The 27,138-nt window shown below is 42.9% G+C and overlaps 1 long non-coding RNA gene across 2 annotated transcripts; it reads right to left on the bottom strand.

Moving 5' to 3' along the window:
* Positions 1 to 441: 441 nt before the first annotated feature.
* Positions 442 to 27,138, bottom strand: LOC143516502 (uncharacterized). 2 transcript variants are annotated; one of them, XR_013131713.1, is made up of 3 exons: positions 26,999 to 27,138; positions 13,602 to 22,448; positions 442 to 2,163 (listed from the first exon to the last, which is right to left on the bottom strand). It is a non-coding gene; the product is annotated as an uncharacterized LOC143516502 (long non-coding RNA). The 2 variants fall into 2 exon arrangements; XR_013131712.1 differs by having other exon boundaries at positions 449 to 2,163; positions 13,602 to 13,678.

The following is a 27,138-nucleotide window of genomic DNA, read 5'->3' as shown; positions in this document are numbered from 1 at the left end:
GGTTTCCCCTCGTCTGCCACGCCCGTGTCGTCATTGTCTTCACCTGTGTTTAGTTTAGTCCCGTGTATTTTTAGTCCCAGTGTTTCCCTTGTCCGGTATCACATATTTTGTGCAGTTTATGTATCTTTGTTCAAGTTCTCTGGCTTTAGTGTTTGTAATTTGTGTTTCCCTGTTTTTCCTGCCTGCTCCATTTCCCTGCCTGGTTTTGTGAGTACTCCTTGTGTTAGTATGTCGTTACTCGTTCAATGTTCTGACTCCTTAAATGATTTGACCTGCGCTATTCTGTTCGACTCCGAGTTTTGAATTTCTCTTAATAAATCTTGCTCTCCTCAGCGTTTGTGTCCGCCTCCTAGCTCTGCAACGCACAGAACGTTACAATAATGCAAAGTATTGTTGCGCTTAACCTTCTTACCTTAGCGCAGCGTGTTCGTTGATTGCAAAAGAAAACATTACCAGTCTTGTCTTTAGCCTTTTATTAAAAAATACACATAGGCCTATTAATTAATTTAATACAGAGATCTCTGGAGAGCTCACATTCCCTAATCATGTCACCCCATGTGCAGCTCTGAAGCTGTCTGCTCTCTTCACCATTATATATGCTTTCCTTCCTAAACATAGGAACTGCACATTCCATTGTTCAACCTACAGCTGTCTCTATTCTGGAAGCGAGGTCTTACTACCTGGCCTTACCACATAAGGTCACAGTGAGCCTCCTCTCACACATCCCATTTTAGCCTACTGCAAAGCATAGAGTATTGGAAGGCACACAAGCGCTTATACCGACATTCTTACTAATAAACAACTTGATCAATAATATAATGTAAGCAAAACATATAGTGATTAATATTAGAGATTTGATTAATACTTTGACTTGTCAAAATATATAAATTATGATAAGCTGTTGATTCTATACTGTAATGTAAACAAACTATGAAGGGATTAAGATGAAAATCACAACAATTCCCCCTTTTTGATCTCTAAATAGATCAAACTTTAAGTTAATCCAAAACTACCTTTTCATCTTCTGACTCCAACTATGACATCATACCCAAACGCCTTTGTGGTTCCTCCTTCTCAATCTTACTGCTGATTAAGCTTCCAACTAAGCTTCTTCTACATTGGACAACAACATTCACCTGTAATCATAAGCCAAAAGTATTCCCACAGAAGTTAACACAGACATAAGACAGTCAATTCAATTATCTGCTGTCGTGTCCATTTAGTATAATCTGATCCATGAATGCCTTATATCTTAATTTCTGACGTATTTTCCAGTGATGGTCTCAGTGTTGGGGCAGGTCTAAACCATACTATGTTTATCCTAATTAGGCCTAAAGGGTCTTAACACAATTGGCCCACTCCTATTACTAGATATACAGTACACGACCTACACTAGAGATGTGCCAGTACTCCAGATGAAAACATCCCAATTCTATTGATAGAATAACTAGGTTCTTGGTACGATGTGCGTCTCTCTGAAAAATAATGCTTACCTTTGAACTTTATTATTGCTAAATGGCCGTCCCAGCCGGCCAGTAGTATGATTATCAACTCCTAAAGCTTTATGTGAAACTCTCCAAGGGATCTCAGTTATGCAGCTACTATTACAACAATATTGGCCTTGACCCACCATGGATCCATATGCACAGGGGGCAGTCCCCTGTAAGGTCCTTTAACATGTTGTTAAATACTAACAATCAATGCTACTACTTTCAATGATAATACAAAAACATATAGACAAAAAACAATGTTACACAAGGCCTGTAAAACAACATTAGACAATATTACTGAACATCCAAATACATCACAAAACCTTTACTGCAGCATCATCTATTCTTCTGCCCTGTTGGAGGCAAGATTATCTTCTTATCCCGCGAAGGAGGTCAGGGTGGACTACCTGATTGTTGAACCTCCGCTCTCAGGTGTTATTTTGACCTGTCGTTTGAGAGCTCCGTATCTCGGCGCGCTGGTTCTGATGCTCAGTACCGGCTGAGGTGGTACCACGTTTCTCCTTTGCCCTTCAATCGGACAGCGTGTGATGTTCTCTTCAGTGGCCTTGCATGAACTGGTCCACCTGGGCTCTGACCACTTTCTTTTGATGACCTTAAGCAGGACCCATTTGGTTACCGGCAGGTCCGTTGGTTCTAACTCCTCTCCTGGTACCTGGACAGAATAAGCTTCACAAATTACTTTTTTAGTTCACTGTAACCTTCCTTGTACGACCCCAAGTGTACCTGTCAGGTTTCGCAAGCACATTGGGGGACCCCCGAAAACTTCTCACTGTCATGAGCTCAAACGAAGTGAATCCTGCAACAAAATTCACTGAAGATCTTCTGGCCAACCATATAAATACCTTTGTGCACATACCTTTTCCTTTACCTTTACCATTATACTTACCATTTATAATCTCCATTTTAGCCTGAGATTGAGAATGATAAACCAACCCACATTTGTGTCTTAAACCCAAAATTTGTTCCACAAATTTTAGCTCCCAGCTAGTGAAGTGCATCCCATTATCTGAGCATACTTAATTTAGTATACAATGGTGCAGTATCCAGTAATTTTTATCAACATTCTGCAGACTGACCTAGAGTCCTCTGCCCTGGTGGAAATGCTTCTACCCAACCTGAGAATTTATCCTCAGCCACTAACAAATTCCTTAGTCCTCATATTGGTATTACCATACCCATGTAGCCAATCTGAACTTCATCTCCTATTTTCATTGCATTTTGTACAGAACCTCACATATGTGCATTTCCTTACACAATTCTCTGCTGCTGTAACAATGCAAATTTCCCCACTGAGTGATTAACAAAGAATTATCATATCCTATCTTAGCTCCTTTGGTCCAGGGAGCCTGCTTAGACCTTTCCTTAAAGCATGACAGCTGTTATGCATGTTTCAAATATCACATTACTCTGTCCAGACTGCTATTACGTCAGTATAGGTGCCATCAGTTAACCAAAATTTTTCTTCATTTATTTCTACCCACGTGCTACCCTGTGTGCCTCAGTTAACACTGGTTTGATCAATTGATTCTATAAAATTGGTTTCCCTTTTGGTCCTTTCCAGACTTCCTTATTTCTTACCATATTTACTCAGCAATGCTATTTTATTTTAATAATAAAAATTTTATTTAAGTACTCTATTTCTTAATTTTTTTCTCTGGGGTCAATTTTCCTGTACTTTACATAGCTCTAAGTCCTGTGGTCTGCCTTGCAAACCATCTAATGTGCTCCTATTTGCCTCTGTCTCTCAGCTTACCCCCTTTTGTTATCTTGTCACTCTGTACGTACAACCTCTGATTTATGCTGTGTGCATGGTGTTGTCTAACAGGTGTATCTCCCCCTTTACTGAAATATCATTCAGGAATATATTTCAGAAACTTCTAAAAAGAGTAATAAGTTTTAATCAGTAATTTGCTAAGTCCACAGCCTATGCCAATGTCTGTTTTTGTTTAATAAATTAAATTAAACTTTCATAAATTAAATTTAAAATAAAATAAGTCTTTCTTTGTGATAGAAAATACTAGTCAAATGAAGTTATTTTAATACACTAGTTATTACAAGATTTAAATTAGCTCACACTCAGAAAGTTAGTTGTTACCCGATGCCTTGTTGTACTGGTTTCCTTATCATGCTTACCTACTCCTTACCCATGTGACCAGGGTGTGAAGGTAATTAGATGTGTGGAGTGGCTGAATCTCCCATTATCTACCAGCACAGTTGCGCATGTCTCAGCTTTGCAGGGTTGCCGCCCCCTCAGGCCCCAGTAACCTAGGTTACCTGATCCTTTAGCTGTTCTTCAAATTCCTCCCATGAATTGGATCCCCTCCTATGTCATAAGACAAAATAACATGAAATGGGTCGGGTGGCAGGACAAAGGTTCAATCAAAGTGATCTGGCTTCCAGGAAATGAACTGGGAGTGGACGCCCCTCGCGGCTCATGAGTGAGACTTCAGGAAACCCCTGTAGATAGCAACCGTGGAGGCCAGTCTGTGGACATCAGGTGCATCAGGTGTCTGCTGTCTGTGAACAGTGCATTTGTAATGTCTCTTCCACAGGTTAACAGGTGCAGTCTTTGATCTCAGGAACCTGTGTTTAGTGGCCTGCTGCCCACATTGTACAGTCATTTGAACAGTTCTGTGCAGACTTTGATATTCTCCAGCCAGAAATGATAGTCTTTGAGTACCGCCAGTGAGGGACAGCATAGGGTTTGCCGTGGCTTTGCTGTCCAAGATCTCATCAGGGCCCAGTCATTGCCCTGGTACTGCAGAAGGGTTTGGTGCTGGACCTCTGACCTCTGGCCCTCCTTCATCCTACGGTTCTGTGGGGACTCTCTTTCGCCCAATGACTCTCCTGAACACAAAGAGAAAGCATCCACCCCACCTGCCACAACGAAGTTGCCAGGATCACTGTGACCTTCCTTGCCCCTTCCCAAAACCCCTTCTTCTAAAATTTAGGTTAAACCCATACTGTTGATACTACTGCATAAAATAATACACTTAGGGGACATATTGAGGTCTCTGGGGCAGATCCCCTGTGCTCTGAGATCTTTTAGAGTGCAACAGCTTGCTCAGAGACATTTTATCTCTGCACAGCTTCAAGAAGAGTTTCAACATCTTCCTGTTTAGATCTGCTTTTAATTAAGAAACTCCAACTTTATTCTAATTGCCATCTTACTTTCTTTATTGCAATATTATTTTATAATTTGTCACTCTATTACATTCTTTTATTATGTTTGATTTCTTTTTATTTTTAATTTCTTTTAACATTTTTCTTTTTTGTCTATTCTATAAAACACTTTGAGTTGCATGTATGTTTGAAAGGTGCTATACCAATACAAAATATTATTATTCTTATTATTAAACATTTCCTAGTCACTTTAACTGGCATCAGGTTTCTCATATTAAACTGACTACATACAGACCTATTCCAAAATTAGAAAAACATAGAAACATTGATTATAATTCAAAAAGCTACTTTCCTAGATTATCTTTTTAAGGCCCTCAGTGTAAACGATTTCACGTATTTATCTTTATTATTATAATACTTAACACCACAAGTCTACCAGAACCAAGCTCTCTAGCTGCTGTCAGCTTGTCCAGTTTTAGCTATCCAAATACCTCACCGATTCACTGACATGTCTACCTCACTCAAGTCATTTCGCTGTGTGTGTGTGCTATTTATAACCACTCCATCCAAGTCTCTTTTAAAACGCAGTTTACACTTCACCCCACGGCATGCGTTCCCTTTTTTAGCCTTAAATACTAATATCCAGTGTCAAGGGTAACTCGCGCGTTTTAAACTCCACGTCGTCGATTTTTTTTCTATTTGTACGATTCCTGTTTTTACATTAATTCCTGGATAACTTAGTTAGTGGGCATTACCGAGTTTAACTCATACGGTGGCTGTGGTGTATCTTCCTGAATATCTGCTGTGTAGACCCCGCTCATTCTAGTTGGTTATGAACAACCCCCAAACAGTATTTGTACATGCGTCACAGAGCTAATTCTTCTCCGCGTTTGATAATTTTGCGAGTTAAACGTGTGCACTTTAGCCAGTTGGTCTATTTTGCGATGATGTAACAATTCTCGGTTAAGAGGCGGAGGCAAATACACGAATTAAATTTTACTTTTTGCTCGCTTGTCTGCTTGTCTAGGCACACTGTCCCTACGCAACAGGCGCGCGCGCTGAGGCATTTCTAAAGACGTTCAACTAAGATTGATTACTTAGTTACTAAATACAGAGGAGAGACAAAACCCATACTGTCTACAAACAATCCTAACTTCAATACTAAATGACATAACCTAGCGTTAAGATATAAGAAATTATGAGGAAATTAAATACACCCACTTACAATCAAAACTAGAACACCTCAGACAAAGCACATACTACGCTATTTGTTAAACAACGAAGGAAGAAATTTATCCGATGACTTATAGCCAATATATATATGGGATACAGAGAAACAACTGTCATTAACAGGACAAACCCAGCAACCATTTAAAGTATAACAAAGACCGTCAGCATAGCGAACCCAACTTATTCAACACAATAAACGACACACGAACTTATTAACAACCGGACTTGTTTTATGTTCCCTAAAGTATAGTTTTAGACTATGGGTTGGCCTGAAACATATTCAACACTCAAACAATGACAATATATGAACCCACAAAGTATAGTCTGAGACTAGGGGAGGGTGCGAAATTGAGAAATTTAACTCGGAAGTAAAACACAAGTAATCTCAGGACGAGAAAATAACCACGCACGATCACTAAGCTTTACCGACCAAGGAGAACTTATATACAATATGCAAGCAATGCATGGAACAGAAACAGATGCAATAGACTTAATTATACAAAATGACTCACAGCACGCCTTACTTACTATGCAAATGAATACTCAACGTAATCGCCAAAGACACAAGCCACATAACAGCCAGCCCTTTGTAACACTCTCACCCTCAGTGCGGGGAAAACATGAAACTCCAGGCCTGGAAGTCGTGTGGTGTAGCATTAGCCGTCAGCATTCAGGACACCATACACTCGGAGGTGGGCAGCATGAGGGTTTATTGGCTACACGGACCATACGAAGCCAGGTCACACGGCTGTTACCCAATTACACATAAAAGGATGAAACAGCGTTGAGCCTCACAACAGTGTTACTGTAGTAATAGAGAGTCCACTAATACAGATATAGGAAGGTACGGACTAAAGCCGTTGTACAAGCATACCGTCTTCTTCCCCGGGACTTCTACTATATCTCACTCTCTCTCTTCAGGATCCTCCCCAAAGACACACCCCCTATGAACAAGAGTTATCTCTCCCTTAAAGGCACAGCGTAGCTGTAACCGTTACATTTCTCCCCCGACAAGAAAGAGGCTGACCCCAGCCGTACACAGTGAGGAACAGACCAACAAAAATTTTCATACATGGACAGGGTGAGAATTGTCAAAGCAATATTGAGAGAATATACACGTTAAAGCATACTCAACTGGCATACATGTCAGTAAATGCCACAAACTAAACAAAAAACATGCAAGCGCTCAAGTAAACCCTCTCTGTGTAATGCCCAATCAAATGTCGAACAGTTAGAACAGATGTAAACCACATTAGAACGTGCTTTTTTGATAAGTGAACATTAATGAATGGTAACAATATCAACAGCCCTTGAGCTCTACCTAGAGCATCACTTGACTAAATGTTCTTTCTGTCAGTATGGTAAGGGTTGGTCCACCTAGACGATGACCAACCTGATGTTACCCTGGGAACCCTTCTAGGCCTAAGGTTGTATGAACTAAAGGCGTCAGGGTCAACCTCACAGTCAGTCAGTGGGTTTTGTTCAAGGTATGGGCTTTCAGTTGTCATGACCGGGTCAGTTAAGGTCAGCTCAGTATTGGCAGAGTCATAGTCAGGTATGTCCTGTGGTTGAGTGCAGAATGAGTCAAAAATGTCCCTAGAGGACTCAGTAGGCATGTTTTCCGGAAAGGCTTGGTCTGGCTCACTGCAGTCAGGGTCCGACGAGTCCTCTTCTCTCTCCAAATCTGGGCACTCAACGAGAGGCTGTGTAAGCTTGTTAGGAGCAGCTGTGTCCCATGTATGGAAGGGCTGTAAGTTGACAACATGGAAGACACCAGCGTCTCGGCCTGTATCCACCTTTTCCAGCCTGTATGTCACGTCAGAAAGTTTTTGGGTTACACGAAATGGTCCGCAGTACACTGGGGCTAGCTTGGCTGTTAAATTTGCGACAGCGTCTGACCTAGGGTGAGTCTTGACTCTGACGAGCTCATCCAGCTGATATGACACAGGTCTACGTTTCTGGTCATAGTAGTGTTTGCGCCTTTTCTGGCTCATCTCCAATGCTTCTCTAGCATGATCATGTGCTTCCCTCAGCGAGGATCTTAGGCCCTCGGGGTATGAGACCTCAAGTTCTTCTGCACCCTCACCGGAAGGCTGTGTGATGAGGTCGAGCGGCGTTTCCAGTTCTCTTCCATAGAGCATCACTGATGGGCTGAGTCCAGTACTTTCATGTGGGGCAGTTCTCAGGGCAAAACAGATCTGAGGGATATACTTATCCCATGAAGAGTGTTTGTCGCCCACGTACGCACGAATGGCTGTCTTCAGGGTGCGATTAACACGCTCAGTTGCGTTTGTTTGTGGGTGGTATGCCGTTGTAAGTCTGTGTTCAGACCCAAGGGCGACCAGCACACGTTCAAAAAGATCACTAATAAAGGGTGTACCTCGATCGGAGATGAGGTATTTGGGGGTACCATGCCGAGCAAAAACTTCACTCACAAACTTACTGGCCGCAACCTGAGATGTTGCCTCCCTCACTGCATTAATCTCCACCCATTTTGAGAAATAGTCTATGAAGACAATGATGTGCACGTTCCCACAAGACGTACGTGGCAGAGGTCCCACAAAATTAACTCCGACATACTCCCAAGGTTTTCCAGGTGTAATGGGTACCATGAGACCAGCAGGCTTCCTCTGACTTGGCTTTGTGAGTTGGCAGACGGCACAGGATACCACATACTTTTTCACATCAGAGGCCATCTTAGGCCAAAAGAACCTGAGCCTCAGTCGTGCTAGAGTCTTGGTGACTCCCAGGTGACCCGCTGTGGGATGGTCGTGATAGTACTTGAGCAGTGTGCCCCTAATAGCAGTAGGTGCATACAGCTTGAGCTGTCTCAAAGGATGCAGGCCACAGCGCAATTTGGGGTCAAGGAAGTATAACAGCCCATCTTGCTCAATGTATGGAGTGCTCGACTCACTCGTACTGCCTCCAGGAGCGTTCTCCAAGTCGCGCAGCAGGGTGCCAGTCTCGTGGTCATTTAGCTGTAGTTGTCTCAGGTGGGAGCGGTCTTGCAGTAGCACTGGAGGGAGGGAACGAAGGTCAAGTCCCGCTATGGTGGCATAGTCTGGAAGGATGTCTAAAGGTGCATCAACGCTAGGCAGGGGGTTGCGGGACAGCGCATCGGGAACCCTATTCTGAACTCCTGGCTTGTGGACGATGCTGAAATCGAAGTCTTGGAGCCGGAGGGACCACCTTGCTAGTCTGCCGGAAGGGTTAGGACGGGACATCAGCCATCTCAGGCTACTTTGGTCAGTGATAACGGTCACGTGGAGACCTTCGACGTAGGGCCTGAAGTGCTCCAGGGCCCAGATGACTGCTAGGCATTCCTTTTCAGGTGTGGAATATGGCTTTTCTGCCTTGTGCAGTGTACGGCTTGCAAACGCTACAGCGACGTCTCGACCGTCCAGGTCTCTCTGCATTAGCGCAGCACCCAATCCCGCATCGCAAGCATCAGTGTGTATGAAAAAAGGGGTTGAGAAGTCAGGAAATCTCAAGATAGGTGCGGATGTTAGGCAGTTCTTCAAGGTATCCATGGCAGTTTGGCAGCTGCTGCCCCAAGAGAAAGACACATCATTCTTTGTGAGGTTGAACAGTGGTTCGGCAAGCTTGGCATAACCGGAGATAAACCGCCTGTAGTAGCTCGTCAATCCTAGGAACTGTCTAACCTCCTTCACGTTCTTCGGAGGTTTGAACTCCATCACGGCGCTTACCTTAGAAGGATCAGGCATAATGCCACTCGGTGTGACACGGTAGCCCAAGAAAGAAAGTTCGCTGAGGCAAAACTGACACTTGTTTAGTTTAAGAGACAGGCCAGCTGACTGGAGACGGGAGAGAACTTCGCTCAGGTCTTTCAGGTGCTGGTCAAAGGTTGGGGAAGCCACAACCACGTCATCCAGGTATACTGCGCAAATCTTGTAAGTGAGGCCAGCCAGAACTGTGTTCATGAGCCTCTGGAATGTTGCTGGTGCGTTACTGAGGCCAAAAGGAAGCACCTTGAACTGGTATAAACCCTGATGTGAAATGAAAGCAGTCTTGGGTCTTGAACTCTCCTGAACTGCCACCTGCCAGTATCCACGTGCCAGATCAATAGTAGAAAGAAATTTCCCCCTGGCTAAGAAATCCAGAGATTCATCAATCCTTGGGAGAGGATAAGAGTCTCTTACTGTGAGCTGGTTAAGTCCCCTGTAGTCAACACAGAACCTTGGTTCACCACAAGGTTTTTTCACAATGACCACTGGGGCGGCCCATGGACTGAAAGAGGGCTCAATGATGTCCTCCCCAAGCATCTTCCGTATCTGGTCCTCAATTATTATTTTTTTTGCAGGTGATGTGCGGTAAGGCGGGAGACTGATGGGTCTACAATCACCTGTTTCGATGACATGCTCGGCCAAAGATGTGTGACCAAGGTGGCCATCAAAGAGATCATAGAACTGCTCCAGTAGTTCTTTTAGCTTTACTTTTTGTTCTGGACCCAGTGCAGCCGCCTCCACCTTGTCACTAAGAGCAGGAGCTGAGGCTTCAATGCCCATTATGTAGTCATTTAGGTCAGCTGAGGTACATGTGTCATCAGAATCAGGAGTGGGGTCAAGTTCATCACTGAACGTTACAGTTCTGGATGGGATGTGGATACTCAGTGAGGCGCGTTGCATGAAGTCCATTCCCAAAATCATTGGTGAGGACAAGTAGGGAATAATGACAAACCTGTGGTAGAAGCGTTTGCCCTGGAAACCTATTGAGAGCCATGTTATTCCTGAAGGTTCACAGGCAGCACCGTCAGCTAACTGTAAAGGTGGACCAGCCCATGGTTGAGTTTTGAGGCTGCCCGAGTTGTTAGGTGGGACCAGATTGAATCGCACGGCTGACAGCGAGGCGCCTGTGTCCAAGGTGGCAGGAACCGCTTCCCCTCTAAAGTTGACTTTAGTTTTAAAAGGAGTGTTCCAGAAGGCTTCAGAGGTGATGTCTTCCACATGCCCTAGATATGGCTGAGCTGAGTGAGGCAGGTCTATTGTTTGGGGGGAGGGGTGCCTCTGTGAAACACCCTCCCCCCTCTGAAGTTTCCCTGCGGCCTGCCTGAAGACCTTCTGCCACCAGAAAAGTTGTCGATATCCACGACAGGAATAGGAGTGACCGAGTTGGAGGGGCAGTTTATAGCATCAGATGGTATACTGGGACTGCTGTTATGACTCTTGGAGAAGGAATTACAGCGTGGACAGGTACGTGATGTGAAGCCAGGCAGAGAGCACTTGAAGCAATGTGTATCATCTGAGGGTTTAACCCTTTCCTGAGCACGCCGGCAGTGATGTCCACTGGATCCCAGAGTAGAATGAAGTTCATGGGCTTGCAAGAGAAGGTCCATAACTGATGCAATAGGTGTACCGTGAAGTGCCACTCTGTATCTCTCCAGAGTGTGCTTACATATAAGGTCAATCTGTTCCCGCTCTGGGGGGGGGGCTTCGCAGTTTGCTAAACTCGCTCAGCATGTGGGCTACAAACATGGGAAGTGGCTCATCGGTTGCCTGAATTCGGTCAAGAATCCCTCTCATGACTAGCTCTTGAAAGTCAGTTGGAAGAAAGACCTTCTTAAATAGGTCACAGAACTGTGTCCAAGTGACTATATGTGCTCTAAGGACAGTGAACCATTTTAGTGGCTCTTTGGCCAGAAAGCGTGGAAGTTCCAGGAAAACCTGTGTATCAGTCAGGTCGAAAGACATCCGATAGGCGTTCATGGACTGAAGCCAGTCGTCTGGCTGGACTTTACCATCGGCTGCGAACACAGTGGGCTCCAGCTTCGACTGGTGTAGAACAGACGCCAGGATCCTAGAAGTGTTATTCATTTCTGCAAGACACTGTGGAGAAGTGTAAGAAGCGCCACTAGACTGGGGGTCTTGGGCGGCACATCTATCCGTGGGGGAATGCGTTGGTACAGGCACTGTATAAGGTGTTGAGGATGTGACACACCCAGTATGATGATCAATCTCTACTCTGCTACTTGGGTGGCCCCACTGCTCAAGCATGCTTTTCTGTAACTCCAACGAGTCTGACAAACATTGTTGTAAAAGTCTTACCTCGGACCTCAGTGATTGGACTTGCTCAGTTAGACCTCTGCTGGACTGCCGTGGTAACCTCAGTCTGGGGGCAGTCTCAGGGTCAGGAAGGTCAGTCTGTGGGTCGAGGTCACTAAACATGTTGTATAGTTAAGGAGTGCTAAACAACGTAGAAAAAAAATAAAAATAAAATAGTACTTTTTTTTTTTTTTTTGAAAATGCAAACTAGGTTAATTACTTGCCCTGTAAACAGAACATTACAACAGTCTGAGTTTACGTTTGACACCGATGCACAACACAATAAGGAACTTAGCTTCTTATGTGTCAGTTCTGAGAAGTCAGCAACACGGAGGAACTCCGGTGCTGCACACAGCGCATGCGCAAAGATAGTGGAGAAAAGTTCAGTTTGCTGTAGCTTGGGAGAGTTGGAGGGAAGTAGTGAGAAAGAAAGAAAGAAAAAAAACGTTGCTCCACCAGGGTGAAATTAGACAGCAAAATTCTGTCTAAACTCTCTCTATAAAGTCAGTCGAAATCCATTCCAATCATAATACGCGAAGTCCGAAAGTCCCACAATAAGAGAGAGGTGCGGGAGGAAAAACCGCTCGTCTCGCGCATTCCCGCCGATTCACTCGCACACTGCGCGGGAAAGAAATTATGTCCATTCACCGTCAGCGTAACTCCGTGAAACGGTCTCCTTTCTCCCACTCCAACTCAACCGACAGTCTCGTATGAAGGAAGTTCACCACACACACGGATACCTCCACGATATGCTCACGCGGCCGCCAGTCTCTTCGTCCCCAGCAGCAGATCACTCTCGTCCGGCTAACTCGCGTCGCGCCAGCCGTTAGCTTCCCGCTAGCTGCACGGAGGTGCCTCGGTAGTCTTTAGGCGGCGTTACTCACTCACCGAGGGTTCTTGGTTCTTCTAACAAGATGTTCGGGCGCCACTTGTAACACTCTCACCCTCAGTGCGGGGAAAACATGAAACTCCAGGCCTGGAAGTCGTGTGGTGTAGCATTAGCCGTCAGCATTCAGGACACCATACACTCGGAGGTGGGCAGCATGAGGGTTTATTGGCTACACGGACCATACGAAGCCAGGTCACACGGCTGTTACCCAATTACACATAAAAGGATGAAACAGCGTTGAGCCTCACAACAGTGTTACTGTAGTAATAGAGAGTCCACTAATACAGATATAGGAAGGTACGTACTAAAGCCGTTGTACAAGCATACCGTCTTCTTCCCCGGGACTTCTACTATATCTCACTCTCTCTCTTCAGGATCCTCCCCAAAGACACACCCCCTATGAACAAGAGTTATCTCTCCCTTAAAGGCACAGCGTAGCTGTAACCGTTACACCTTCAAATATCACACTGCTTATGATATTCTTCAATAGTATAAATCACTTTACTAGTCACACTCATCTGTTCCACTAAGGTATTCCATACCCTTAAAACCAACATTAAATTCTACTTAAAACCATTTATAAAACTTGCATTTTCCTCACCAGTTACATACGTTGATAAAAACAGATACTCACCCGGAAGTTATAAATATAGAACGAGAGTTCCGTTCTGACACCGTGAGGTTTTACCATCCTCAATCAATTCAGGTGCATTATCCGGCTTTTTGCTTTATCAAAATAATATTAATTTATGGACTCCTCAAGATCCAAAGGTTAATATCAATACCCACCTCGCAAGACTCGAACTTGCGTAGGTCTCGTTCCTCTCGTCAAAAGAACGGATCGGCCGCCACACCACGGAATAAACCTTAAATAAAAACTTGTTAGTTTTCATTATTACACAAAAACTTGTTAGCTTTCATTTTGCCGGTAGGGACTCGAACCCTAAAATCACCTTGGGACTCAAACCCATTTTCCATAGTATACTTATACTTTTACCTTTTTAGACAAGACTGGATTTAATTTAGAATCATCCAAGTACTGTCAGTTCACCACAATTTAGTTGCAATTCAAATTTTGCAGATTTGTTTTAACAGGTTCTGCTTTACCACTATTGTTGTGCCGGCACGGTCAAACTGTCAGTCATTAGATGAAAAGAAAAAAGTTTCAAATTATTTTGCAATCACGTCGGGGCTCACCAAAATGTTGCGCTTAACCTTCTTACCTTAGCGCAGCGTGTTCGTTGATTGCAAAAGAAAACATTACCAGTCTTGTCTTTAGCCTTTTATTAAAAAATACACATAGGCCTATTAATAAATTTAATACAGAGATCTCTGGAGAGCTCACATTCCCTAATCATGTCACCCCATGTGCAGCTCTGAAGCTGTCTGCTCTCTTCACCATTATATATGCTTTCCTTCCTAAACATAGGAACTGCACATTCCATTGTTCAACCTACAGCTGTCTCTATTCTGGAAGCGAGGTCTTACTACCTGGCCTTACCACATAAGGTCACAGTGAGCCTCCTCTCACACATCCCATTTTAGCCTACTGCAAAGCATAGAGTATTGGAAGGCACACAAGCGCTTATACCGACATTCTTACTAATAAACAACTTGATCAATAATATAATGTAAGCAAAACATATAGTGATTAATATTAGAGATTTGATTAATACTTTGACTTGTCAAAATATATAAATTATGATAAGCTGTTGATTCTATACTGTAATGTAAACAAACTATGAAGGGATTAAGATGAAAATCACAACAGTATACAAGCAAAATCATTCAGAATGAGGTTCTAGATTGTTTAGAAGACATGGTTCGAACGGAAATTATAGAAGAACAGTGAAGTCTTCAGCATCATGGCAGACAAAAGATGTAAAGAAAAAGGAACAGATCTCTCTCATACTAAGGTACTACTACAATGGAGCTCTCCAGAAAAGTTTTCTCCATTTTGAGTCCACAGAGAACCTTGATGCAGCAGGGCTTAGTGATAAAATAATCCACATCCTGGAAAATCATGGTACAAAAAGAACATTGTAGGCCAAGCTTATGATGGGGCTTCTGTCATGAGCAGTAAGCATTCTGGGATACAGGCAAGGATCAAAGAGGAAGCAAAATATGCTTTTTACTTCCATTGCACTGCCCACTGTCTAAATCTAGTTTTAGTATATACAGTCAAAGCTCTCCCGGAGGTAGAGGAGTTCTACTGCTTATTAGAAAAACTATATGTGTTAATATCTGGATCAGCTGTCCATTCTAAATGGCTAGCTATACAAAGAGAGATGTACGAAGGTGCACCAAGAGAACTCCAGCGTTTAAGTGACACTCGTTGGGCATGCTGATTTATAGCTCTGCAAGAGATAGCCCAAGAACGTAATGGGGAAAGATCTGTTGACGCACGAGGTCTGGTGGCACAGGTAGATCTTGAATTCATAGTGCATCTTGTTACACTCCGTAAAGTGTTTGGAGAAATAAAACTTCTCTCCGATATGCTACAGTCTTCAACACTTGACATTTCAAAAGTTGTAGATTTAGTTGAAGCTTTAGTTCAGACATTGAATGATTTCAGGCAGGAGTCATTTTTTGATGATAAAGTGTTGAATGTTTTGGGGCAATGTGACCCAACACCACCAGCTGCAAAAAGACAACAAGCACTAAGCTCTAAACTCAGCGAGCACTGTGTACCGACCACTGTTGGGCAGAGAGAGTCAGAACAAGACAAAGACGGATTTCGTACAAACTTTTTCTACCCTGTCATTGATCTAATGCTCAGTGAGCTTGAAAGACATTGTGACATAATGAATAGCATCCAGACTCTAAATACCTGAAAAGATGCATTCTTAAAAGAGACAACTTTGTTTTCATTTGCTTGATTGTATGATTCAAATATTGATGACCTGAGCCATGAACTGCATTAGTTCAGAAGGATTTTAGACAGCTCAGTTTTTTGAGCTCTACAGACTTTGTAAAATAACAGTTGCGATCCCAGTGAGTACTGCATCTTGTCAAAGGAGTTTTTCTACATTAAAGCTTGTGAAAACATACCTCAGATCCACTATGAACAACGAGAGATTAAGCAATCTGGGTGTACTGAGCATTGAGTCTAAGAGGGCAAAGGCATTGAGTCTTGACTCAATTATTGATCGCTTTGCCAAAAATCACCAAAACCGCAGAATACAGTTGCTGTAATATTAGGGCAGCCAATGTATTTATATAATTTTGGACTGAGAAACTGAACCGAGGCTGCACCTTATTTTAGTTATCATTTCATCTGCTGATTTATTTTCTCCAGTCAATACAGTGTGTAAAATTTTCTTTTTTTGTCTCAAATGTGATATTTTGAGCCATTCACTTTGGTTACAATGGTTAATGGGTAATTTTATAAAAATAAACCAAATAAGATTTTGAATCCTTGTCTTTTTTGACCTGGGTTGAATGTGCCCCACTGACCAAAGCCCTGGCCCCAGCCAGGCCCACTCAGTAAACCTGTTCCAGATCTTACCGGTGAGGTCAAACTGGATACTCACATGACACACTTTTGCTTGTTTAATTTTGATTAAGTCACTTAATTTTCAGATGATCTATAAGAACAAAGTTCTGAATGTAACCAAAAGCCTGATGAAGACAGATTAAGCTGAAAAGAAACTACTGAAATCTACCCACACTCTTTTTCCCCTCTCTTGCTCTCATTCATTCCTGTTGTCAGTATGAGGAAGACAGTCAGACCTACTTCAGCCTTGATGATGGCTCCACCAAGTTCATGGACCTGATCCACCTGGTGGAGTTCTATCAGCTCAACAGAGGAGTGCTGCCCTGCAAACTCAAACATCCCTGCACAATGGTGGCACACACATGCACTCACACCTGTGGTCTAGCACACACCACACACATACCAAATAATTCGCTTCTTATCTCATTAAAAGAGATGGTATCATGTTTGACAACAGCAGAAGAGCAGCATAAGTGCTGCATAATAAGCTTGTTGGCATTTTAATGTACATATATTGGCACCGTCTACACCTTCAACATCGAGTGATCGTGGCGGTGAGGGTGAGGAAGGAGACCACCCTGGCCCTACCTAGAGGAAGCAAAATATCCTTTTTACTTCCATTGTACCGCCCACTGTCTAAATCTAGTTTTAGTAGATACAGTCAAAGCTCTCCCGGAGGTAGAGGAGTTCTACTGCTTATTAGATAAACTATATGTGTTCACATCTGGATCAGCTGTCCATCCTAAATGGCTAACTATACAAAAAGAGATGTATGAAGGTGCACCAAGAGAACTCCAGCGTTTAAGTGACACTCGTTGGGCATGCCAATTTATAGCTCTGCGTAACATCATAGATAGACTGCCTGCCCTACTGCAAGAGCGACTACTGCAAGAGATAGCCCAAGAACGTAATGGGGAAAGATCTGTTGATGCACGAAGTCTGCTGGCACAGATAGATCTTGAATTCATAGTGCATCTTGTTATACTTCGTAAAATGTTTGGAGAAATAAAACTTCTCTCCGATATGCTACAGTCTTCAACACTTGATATTTCAAAAGCTGTAGATTTAGTTGAAGCTTTAGTTCAGACATTGAATGATTTCAGGCAGGAGTAATTTTTTGATGATATGTGGGTTGAAGTGTTTACTGTTTTGGGGCAGTGTGATCCAACACCACCAGCTGCAAAAAGACAAAAAGCACTAAGCTCTAAACTCAGCAAGCACTGTGTACTGTCCACTGTTAGGCAGAGAGAGTCAGAACGAGACAAAGACGGGTTTTGTACAAACTTTTTCTACCCTGTCATTGATCTAATGCTCAGTGAGCTTGAAAGATGGTTTTCTAGAAGAAATTGCAACATAATGAATAGCATCCAGGCTCTAAATCCCCAAAAAGAATCCATTCTTGAAAGAGACAACTCTGTTTTCATTTGCTCAATTGCATGATTCAAATATTGATGACCTTGGCCATGAACTGCATCAGTTCAGAAGGATTTTAGACAGCTCAGTTTTTTTAGCTTTACAGACTTTGTAAAATAACAGTTGCGATCCCAGTGAGTACTGCATCTTGTCAAAGGAGTTTTTCTACATTAAAGCTTGTGAAAACATACCTCAGATCCACTATGAACAACGAGAGATTAAGCAATCTGGGTGTACTGAGCATTGAGTCTAAGAGGGCAAAGGCATTGAGTTTTGACACAATTATTGATCGCTTTGCCAGAAATCACCAAAACCGCAGAATACAGTTGCTGTAATATTAGGGCAGCCAATGTATTTATATAATTTTGGACTGAGAAACTAAACCGAGGCTTCACCTTATTTTAGTTATCATTTCATCTGCTGATTTATTTTCTCCAGTCAATATAGTGTGTAAAATTTTCTTTTTTTTTGTCTCAAATGTGATATTTTGAGCCATTCACTTTGGTTACAATGGTTAATGGTTAATTTTATAAAAATAAACCAAATAAGATTTTGAATCCTTGTCTTTTTTGACCTGGGTTGAATGTGCCCCACTGACCAAAGCCCTGGCCCCAGCCAGGCCCACTCAGTAAACCTGTTCCAGATCTTACCGGTGAGGTCAAACTGGATACTCACATGACACACTTTTGCTTGTTTAATTTTGATTAAGTCACTTAATTTTCAGATGATCTATAAGAACAAAGTTCTGAATGTAACCAAAAGCCTGATGAAGACAGATTAAGCTGAAAAGAAACTACTGAAATCTACCCACACTTTTCCCCCTCTCTTGCTCTCATTCATTCCTGTTGTCAGTATGAGGAAGACAGTCAGACCTACTTCAGCCTTGATGATGGCTCCACCAAGTTCACGGACCTGATCCACCTGGTGGAGTTCTATCAGCTCAACAGAGGAGTGCTGCACACAAACACACTATACACACACACACACACACACACACACACACACACACACACACACACACACACACACACACACACACACACACCACCACCACCACACACACACACCACCACCACACACACACTACACACATCCACACACACACACACACACACACACACACACACACACACACACACACACACACACACACACACACACACACACACATCTCCTGGACCCAAACACCTGGATTGACCTGACTGGATGGGATTTATTTTCTTTCTTTTGCCCTGTCTGTTGGCCAATGGTAACATGACACTAGCCTCATGGGGACTGCTAAGATCAATGTGGAGCTGTTCTCAATGGTCTTTAGCCAAGCACAGGGTTTCTGGAAAGCCCACTCCCTCCAGTTTCTCTACCACTGCCACTTTTTCCCTTGTTTTGAAAGCCATCATTTAATATTTCATGCAATAGAAAGAATCAGCTCCATCATTTAGAACACTGCAGAGGACACTCCCACGGTTTTATTTTGTTTGGTTTTTTTGAGTGTCTTGTAAAGTTTACTTGATAACATTTGATTTATATTTGTGGTGTTGCTGGTGTTTTCATGCCTAAACATTTTGCACTCTCAAAATGAAAACGGGGAGCCCACTTTATTCAGGTTGCCAGTCCCGGTTCTTCCACCCTTTGTCCCTTTGTCCCTATGTGTTGGTTGGAGTAGAGTGCAAGAGACATGCACAGAAGCCATGACGGAGCTATCCATACTTACAACTATGATTGACAGCCATGCTAGTTGAACAACATCAAACGTACTGGTTGTCTCATCTGCTCCAGTTGTATAAACAGTTGTACTTCACCCAACACTCTTTGATTTAAGGGAGAATGGAGAGGTGAGGGTACCTCTTCTCTGTACCACAGTACCCCTTGTCCCATCAGTTCTGACCTTGGGAAGCCATGTACCACAGCAGTAGGGGTGCATATTGGCTGGAACAATTATGTTAATTATGTTTTGAGCTTTTATCACTTGAGGGGAGAAAATGTTTTATTTTTAATTGATGTGCAATATTGTTTAAGTGTAGTCAATAAGGGGCCATTGGAATTTGGCAAAGATCTTGTGTGGCTACGGAAATCTTGGTTTATGTTGAGCTTCTGATGTACACAAAGTGCATCGCTGATCCATGATTTAGCCATCCCTGATTATGTAACAAGTTTTTGTTTTGAAGAGTTGGAGCATTTTAGCAGTGTCAGAACTCTGTTACGTATGACTAAATCCTCTAAAAATGTATGACAGTATACAGTGTGTTAGCTTGTCCCTCTGCCTAGCTTTGGTAGAGAAGACTAGCAAAATACGTACTATAGACAGAATACTACATACAGAAGACTACAGACTTTACCTGAAGACCTGTGATAGCCACAGCTAGCTCTCTGAAGTCAGTCCCAACACCCCACTCTACACTGGTCCAGCACGACTAAGCTATGACAACCTCTTAAAGTTTGATATGCTAACTGCAGCAGCCGATTGTCAAAATGCTCAGGCTGATGTACACGTATCTAATGGACGAGAGAGAGAGAGACCAACATGATTGGGACATGCTTTATAATGTGACACGGTCACCTGTTTCAACTGTTTACTTGAGGGGTTTCTCAACTGCGATAAAGTCTATGGCTACACCAAACTACATTTCTCTATGCAGTAGAGTAATTGAGTCCATGCCAAGGCTTAAACTGTCCTGGAAAAACAGTTCAGTATTGGACCTGATTATGTTTAGAATCCGCTCAATGTGACCAGCAGTGCTTTGACAAGGAGGTAGGAGCTTACTCCTCATCTAATTAGCAGCATCCTAATATTCACTGTTTTTGGCGATGAACAATCTAGGTGGAGCTGATGTTCATTCATTAGTATTTAAAGCTCTTTTTACGTTTCTCCGTTTTGTCCAGTCTGATGAGCTGTAGGAAGTACAGTGGTGATGTCATGAATGCAATGCTTCATCTGTGGTGAGCATCGTTCCATCAGTATTCTGTGAGCCCAAGTACATCAGGATGTTCAGCAATGCCAGGTGGACCCATGAGCAGATGGCTACAATATGATTCTGCAGTACCAATAGCAGAGTACAGAGGATATTTAAAACACAGCAACTGACTAAAATGCAGTATGAAATGTATTTAGTGTCTTGATGCTCTGTACTAGTCTATTAGATGGGGTAAGGTGTCTACTACGCAACTCCTGTGCAGCTATATCTAATGCAAATGCAGTTAGCTTTAGCAGCAGCAGTATGTGAAGCAGTATGTGAAGCTTAAGATCTAACACTGTATCTTTGCTTTATATAACTCAAAAACTTGGGCTCCCAGACAAAATGAAGATCAGATTATTTACATATATGGATTGCATTTTACATACTCCCTCTGTGATTTGTAGCAATGTGCATATTATAACTATATCATGTTTTCATTTGTATGTCATGAATGACTTTTTATAAAGAGTATATATTAAACTGACCTCTTTTGCCTTGAACCTTTGTTTGTATAGTGTCTCAGAAATTATCACACTGCAGCTCTTAGGTGAGGCACTGACACAAACCCAAAGACCATTATTGAGTGGAAGAGTGAGTATTATACTTGGTACACTCACTCCCATTTGAACTAAACTTCACAATATGATCCTTTTGGGGCCTTATATTTAAATGTAGAAAAATACCTGACTCATCTGTGACTATCTTCAGCACAAATCCTACAGCTAGACAAAAGAGACTATAAAAATGGACCTCATTTTGACCATCATATATATGCTCATTTTTACAAACCTATGTTGATTTGTGTGGTTGTGCTGACATCTAGAGGTATTGGCATGTGGTTGTATTCAAGTCAAGTCAAGTCAAGAGGTTTTATTGTCATTTCAACTACGTACAGAGTACATAGTGAAACGAAACAACGTTCCTCCAGGACCATGGTGCAACATAAAACACAGTGCAGACAGGACATAAGTGCAACACAAGTGCAGACAGACAGTACAACACAATACAGACAGTACAGTATACAGAGTGCAAAAAATAAAACAGACACTTCAGTAGAGAGAGAGAAGTGTAAGAGGTTTGGTTAGTGCAAATTGTGCCGTGTGCAATACGCAGTATATATACAAAGGGAGACCCTGTCACAGTGAAGTAGTGTGTGTAGTGCAAGTGCCTTCACATTGTCAGGTATAAGTGGTTGGGTGAGTGTGTGTGTGTATGTATGGAGGAGAAGTCCATCAGTTTAGTGTCTGGTGTTGAGGAGTCTGATGGCTTGTGGGAGGAAGCTGTTGCAGAGTCTGGCCGTGTTGGACCGGATGCTGCGGTACCTTCTTCCCGATGGGAGGAGGGAGAACAGTGTGTGGGAGGGGTGGGTGGGGTCATCCACAATGCTGGTTGCTTTGCGGATGCAGCGGGTGGTGTAAATGTCTGTGATGGAGGGGAGAGAGACACCAATGATCCTCTCAGCTGTCCTCACTATATGCTAGAGGGTCTTGCGGTCGGAGACATTGCGGTTCCCAAACCAAGCAGTGATGCAGCTGCTCAGGATGCTCTCTATGGTACCTCTGTAGAAGATGATGAGGATGGGTGGAGGGAGGAGGGCCTTTCTTAGCTTCTGGAGGAAGTAGAGACGCTGCTGGGCTTTCTTGGCTGTAGAACTGGTGTTCAGGGTCCCGGTGAGGTTTTCCTCTAAGTGGACACCAAGTGAACTTGGTGCTCCTAACGATCTTCACAGAGGACCCATCGATGTTGAGCGGAGAGTGAGAGTGACGCGCTCTCCTGAAGTGGGACGCGATTAAATTGAATTGAATTATTGAATGATGAATGAATCATAAACTTCAACATCTTGTTTATTTTTCCACCAGTCTACTACATAGACCAGTAGATGGGTGCAGAAAACAGAGCAAACAGTTTTCAGAACACTGGAAATTCTGACCGAAAATTTTTAATTTTGGGAGCTTTGCTTGGGATATTGGAAGAATAAGAAGAACTGAAGTAAATCAGAAGATGTTTTTAATACCATTTAAGATGGTAGACTTTTTCTTTAATTTCCCAGGCCTCTGCCTCTGTCTTGTAAAGCCTGGATAATACTTTCACGAGTGACCGTAGCGCGCGACTCCGTGTTTAAACTTGCCGCATCTTACTTAAGCCTTCGACCACAGAGAGCGGTCTACAGTCCACAGCAATCCATCTCACCACTGAACTGGTCAATTCGTCTGACGTGGACTTTGACATTTTGTTTCTTAATTTGAACCCCGACATGTGGTCAAGTGTTGACTGGCGACACTGTTTGCTCGTACTAGGAATACATTTAGCAGCTAAGTTATCATTACTGACTTGTGCGTTAGCACCAACATGTTTTGCATTGAGGTGGTAACGAAGGGTGGAAGTGCTCCTGTGATAAGCAAACTCCTTCCTACATAAAGTACAAATAACACTATTTTTGTTTGTACTTCCATCTGGAAGTTTCTTATATTTAAATTTCCCATCCACCTGCGTAGCCTCGTCAGTCATCTCCATCATGCTCATCTTATTGTGCGTATAATCTGTATGTCTGGAACCTGTGCACTGAGAAACATTCCACGGTGCAAAAGTGTCTCATGCGTTAAATGCGTTAAAATGTGTGAATTTCTTTAGTTCGTTAATTTCCCTGTAATTAATTTATCGAAATTAACACGTTAAAGTCCCACCGCTAATATATATATATATATATATATATATATATATATATATATATATATATACACAATACAGACCAAATGTTTGGACACACTTTCTCATTCAAAGTGTTTTCTGTATTTTCATGACCATGAAAATTGTAGATTCAAACTGAAGGCATCAAAGTTATGAATTAACACATGCACTTAACAAAAAGTGTGAAACAACTGAAAATATGTCTTATATTCTCGGTTCTTCAAAGTAGCCACCTTTTGCTTTAATTACTGCTTCACACACTCTTGGCATTCTCTTGATGAGCTTCAATAGGTAGTCACCTGAAATGGTCTTCCAACAGAGTTCCCAGAGATGCTTAGCACTTGTTGGCCCTTTTACCTTCACTCTGTGGTCCAGCTCACCCCAAACTATCTCGATTGGGTTCAGGTCCAGTGACTGTGGAGGCCAGGTCATCTGACACAGCACCCCATCACTCTCCTTCTTAGTCAAATGTCCATTACACAGCATGGAGGTGTGTTTGGGGTCATTGTCCTGTTGATGGTCCAACTAAACGCAAACCGGATGGAATAGCATGACGCTGCAAGATGCTGTGGTAGCCATGCTGGTTCAGTGTGCCTTCAATTTTTAATAAATCCCCAACAGTGTCACCAGCAAAGCAGCCCCACACCATCACACCTCCTCCTACATGTACCCCACACCATCACACCTCCTCCTCCATGTACCCCACACCATCACACCTCCTCCTACATGTACCCCACACCATCACACCTCCTCCTCCATGTACCCCACACCATCACACCTCCTCCTACATGTACCCCACACCATCGCACCTACTCCTCCACATACCTCACACCATCACACGTCCTCCTCCTCCACGTACCCCCACACCATCACACCTCCTCCTCCATGTACTCCACACCATCACACCTCCTCCTCCATGTACCCCACACCATCACACCTCCTCCTACATGTACCCCACACCATCACACCTCCTCCTCCATGTACCCCACACCATCACACCTCCTCCTCCATGTACCCCACACCATCACACCTACTCCTCCACATACCTCACACCATCACACGTCCTCCTCCTCCACATACCTCACACCATCACACGTCCTCCTCCAAATACCCCACGCCATCACACCTCCTCCTCCATGTACCCCACACATCACACCTCCTCCTCCATGTACCCCACACCATCACACCTCCTCCTCCATGTACCCCACACATCACACCTCCTCCTCCATGTACCCCACACATCACACCTCCTCCTCCATGCTTCACAGTGGGAACCAGGCATGTAGAGTCCATCCTTTCACCTTTTCTGCGTCACACAATGACACAGTGTTTGGAACCAAATATCTCAAATTTGGACTCATCAGACCAAAGCACAGATTTCCACTGATCTAATGTCCATTCCTTGTGCTCCTTGAGGAGCAGTGACAGCATTGTGGAGTGTTGTGGAGTGTTGTGTACGATAATATGAGGCAGCGCAGCCTCCACCGCAGTCCATCTCGGCAACGCGATCCCTCTTTCTCACGCTGTACGCACGTATAAGAACATTGTTAGTTTTTTTCTATATTGTATTTATGATCAAAGTGTATCTAAATCTAGGGTCACGCTTAATGACGAAAACTGCTTTACGATGGACTTTTCATTCTCTAACCCCGTCGTTAAGTGGGGACTCACTGTATTTATTTGTTTATTTTTACATTTGTGCTTCCAGCTCACAAAACCCACTGTTACGGGTGAGGAGTGTAGAAGAAAGAGGAAGCGATCACGCCAAATCTCAGGTAAAAAGGAGAGGTTAATGATAATGTGCACCAACTAAAGACCCGTGACATGATCCAAATTAAGGAAACAACAAACAGCAGTCAACTGGTACTATAGACATAGCAAGACATATAGACCCTCATCAGGCCTTCAACCCTATCATCAGGTCATCACCTGAGGGTCGTTTGTCCATCTATATGTGTCTTGTCTTTGTACCAGACAAGACGAACACAACGCAACAAAAAAAGGACAATGGTCACCTTGGACGGAGCCGGAATACTGTGAAATCAGCCCAAGTTTTGCAGGGCATGAATGTTTTAAACTGAGTCTGACACACTAATCATCTACTAAACTCAAAGCACCTGCACATATTTCCCCAGGTGTCATTAAATTGCTTCAGTTTGGTTCAGTTGTCTCGGTTCGGTTCAATATGGGGAAGACTTCAGACATAACTGGCTTTGATACCTTCCATAGGATGGGTAAGCCACAAAAGTTCATAGCTAAGGATACTGGCTGTTCACAGAGTGATGTGTCCAAGCACATCAATGGAAAGTCTAGTGGAAAGACAAAATGTGGCATGAGAAGATGCACCACCAAAAGAGATGATTGTGGGCATCAAAAATCTATCAAAAAGAATTCACATTCAGATGCATCCGGGAGATGGTCTACAACTGTCAGGTTCCTCAGATCAAGTCACTTCTGAACCTGAGTCAACGATGGAAGCATCTAAACTGGGCCAAGGAGAAGAAGGGCTGGACCATTGACCAGTGATCCAAGGTCCTCTTTTCCAATGGAAGTAAAGTGTGGCTTTCATTCGGGACGCAAGATCCAATGGTTGGAGGAAGATGGGTGAAGTCTACTGTGAAATATCCACAGTCTGTCATGATTTGGGGTGCAATGTCTGGTGCAGGTGTTGGTAAACTCTGCTTTTTTAAATACAAGGTCACTGCAACAGTGTACCATAATGTTTTGGAGGACTTCATGATTCCTTCTGCTGAGGATCTGTATGGAGATGCAGATTTCATCTTCCAGCTGGACCTGGCCCCTGGCCATGCCACCAAAAACACCAAAGCATCATTTGATGCCCATGCCATTACAGTGGCCAGCAAACCTGCTGGATCTAAACCCCATTGAGAATCTATGGGGTTTTCTCAAAAGGAAAATGAGGGCCACCAGACCCAACAATAAAGACGAACTGACAGCAAGTGTAACGGATGTGAACTCTTCAACAACCCGTTGAAGATAACAGGACTCAGGATGGAGTTCACCACGTTTACTGTGACAGACATTAAAAAAAAATCACAATTTTAATCTTCACACATATGTTGGGCACACTCTGGCTCCCCACATCAGTGTAAAACACCACTGTGAGGGAGGAAGGGGAAGCAGCCCAATATATTTTGCCGATGCGAAGAGCATTTCTGGTCTTTCCAAATAAAAGACCAAAACGATAAACTTCACATCATATTGTAAAATAAAACACAGACATTGAACAGGAATTTAAATAATATATCATTGCATTTTTAACTCCGTTACACAAGCATCAATAAAGTCTGGTCTTCCTAGATAAAATCCAGTATGCCAGTATGCCATTGCAGGAGCACACCACATTCATATATTCAAGGAAGGCAGTGCATTTTCCTAGAGAACTGACAGATGCTATGTAACAAAGTCAGATACATTTGGACAAATTGTATTATGTGAAAACAGCTTTTGACAGTGTACTGAGTATTCAGTTCAATCTGCTAAATGATTATACACAAATTACTGATAACTATAAATATCCTAGAAAACAAAGATATGAAATTGCAAAATCTGAAAATTGACTCAAAACACTAACTACATGATTTCATCCACATACCAAAAGGCAGTATTCTCACCTGTTGGGCAACAGGGAAAGAATCCTTTAACAAGTGCGAGAGAGAGAACCTGCAAATGCCTACATAAATTTAATAATGAAATGTTCCAATAAAGTTGCTTGACTAACTCAAGCTAAATAAATTCTATATGCAAAATTGTA

This window comes from Brachyhypopomus gauderio, chromosome 6, assembly GCF_052324685.1.
Source record: "Brachyhypopomus gauderio isolate BG-103 chromosome 6, BGAUD_0.2, whole genome shotgun sequence".
Lineage (NCBI taxonomy): Eukaryota > Metazoa > Chordata > Actinopteri > Gymnotiformes > Hypopomidae > Brachyhypopomus > Brachyhypopomus gauderio.
The sequence above is the reverse complement of the archived record's forward strand: the minus strand, read 5'-3'. Positions and strand labels throughout refer to the sequence as shown.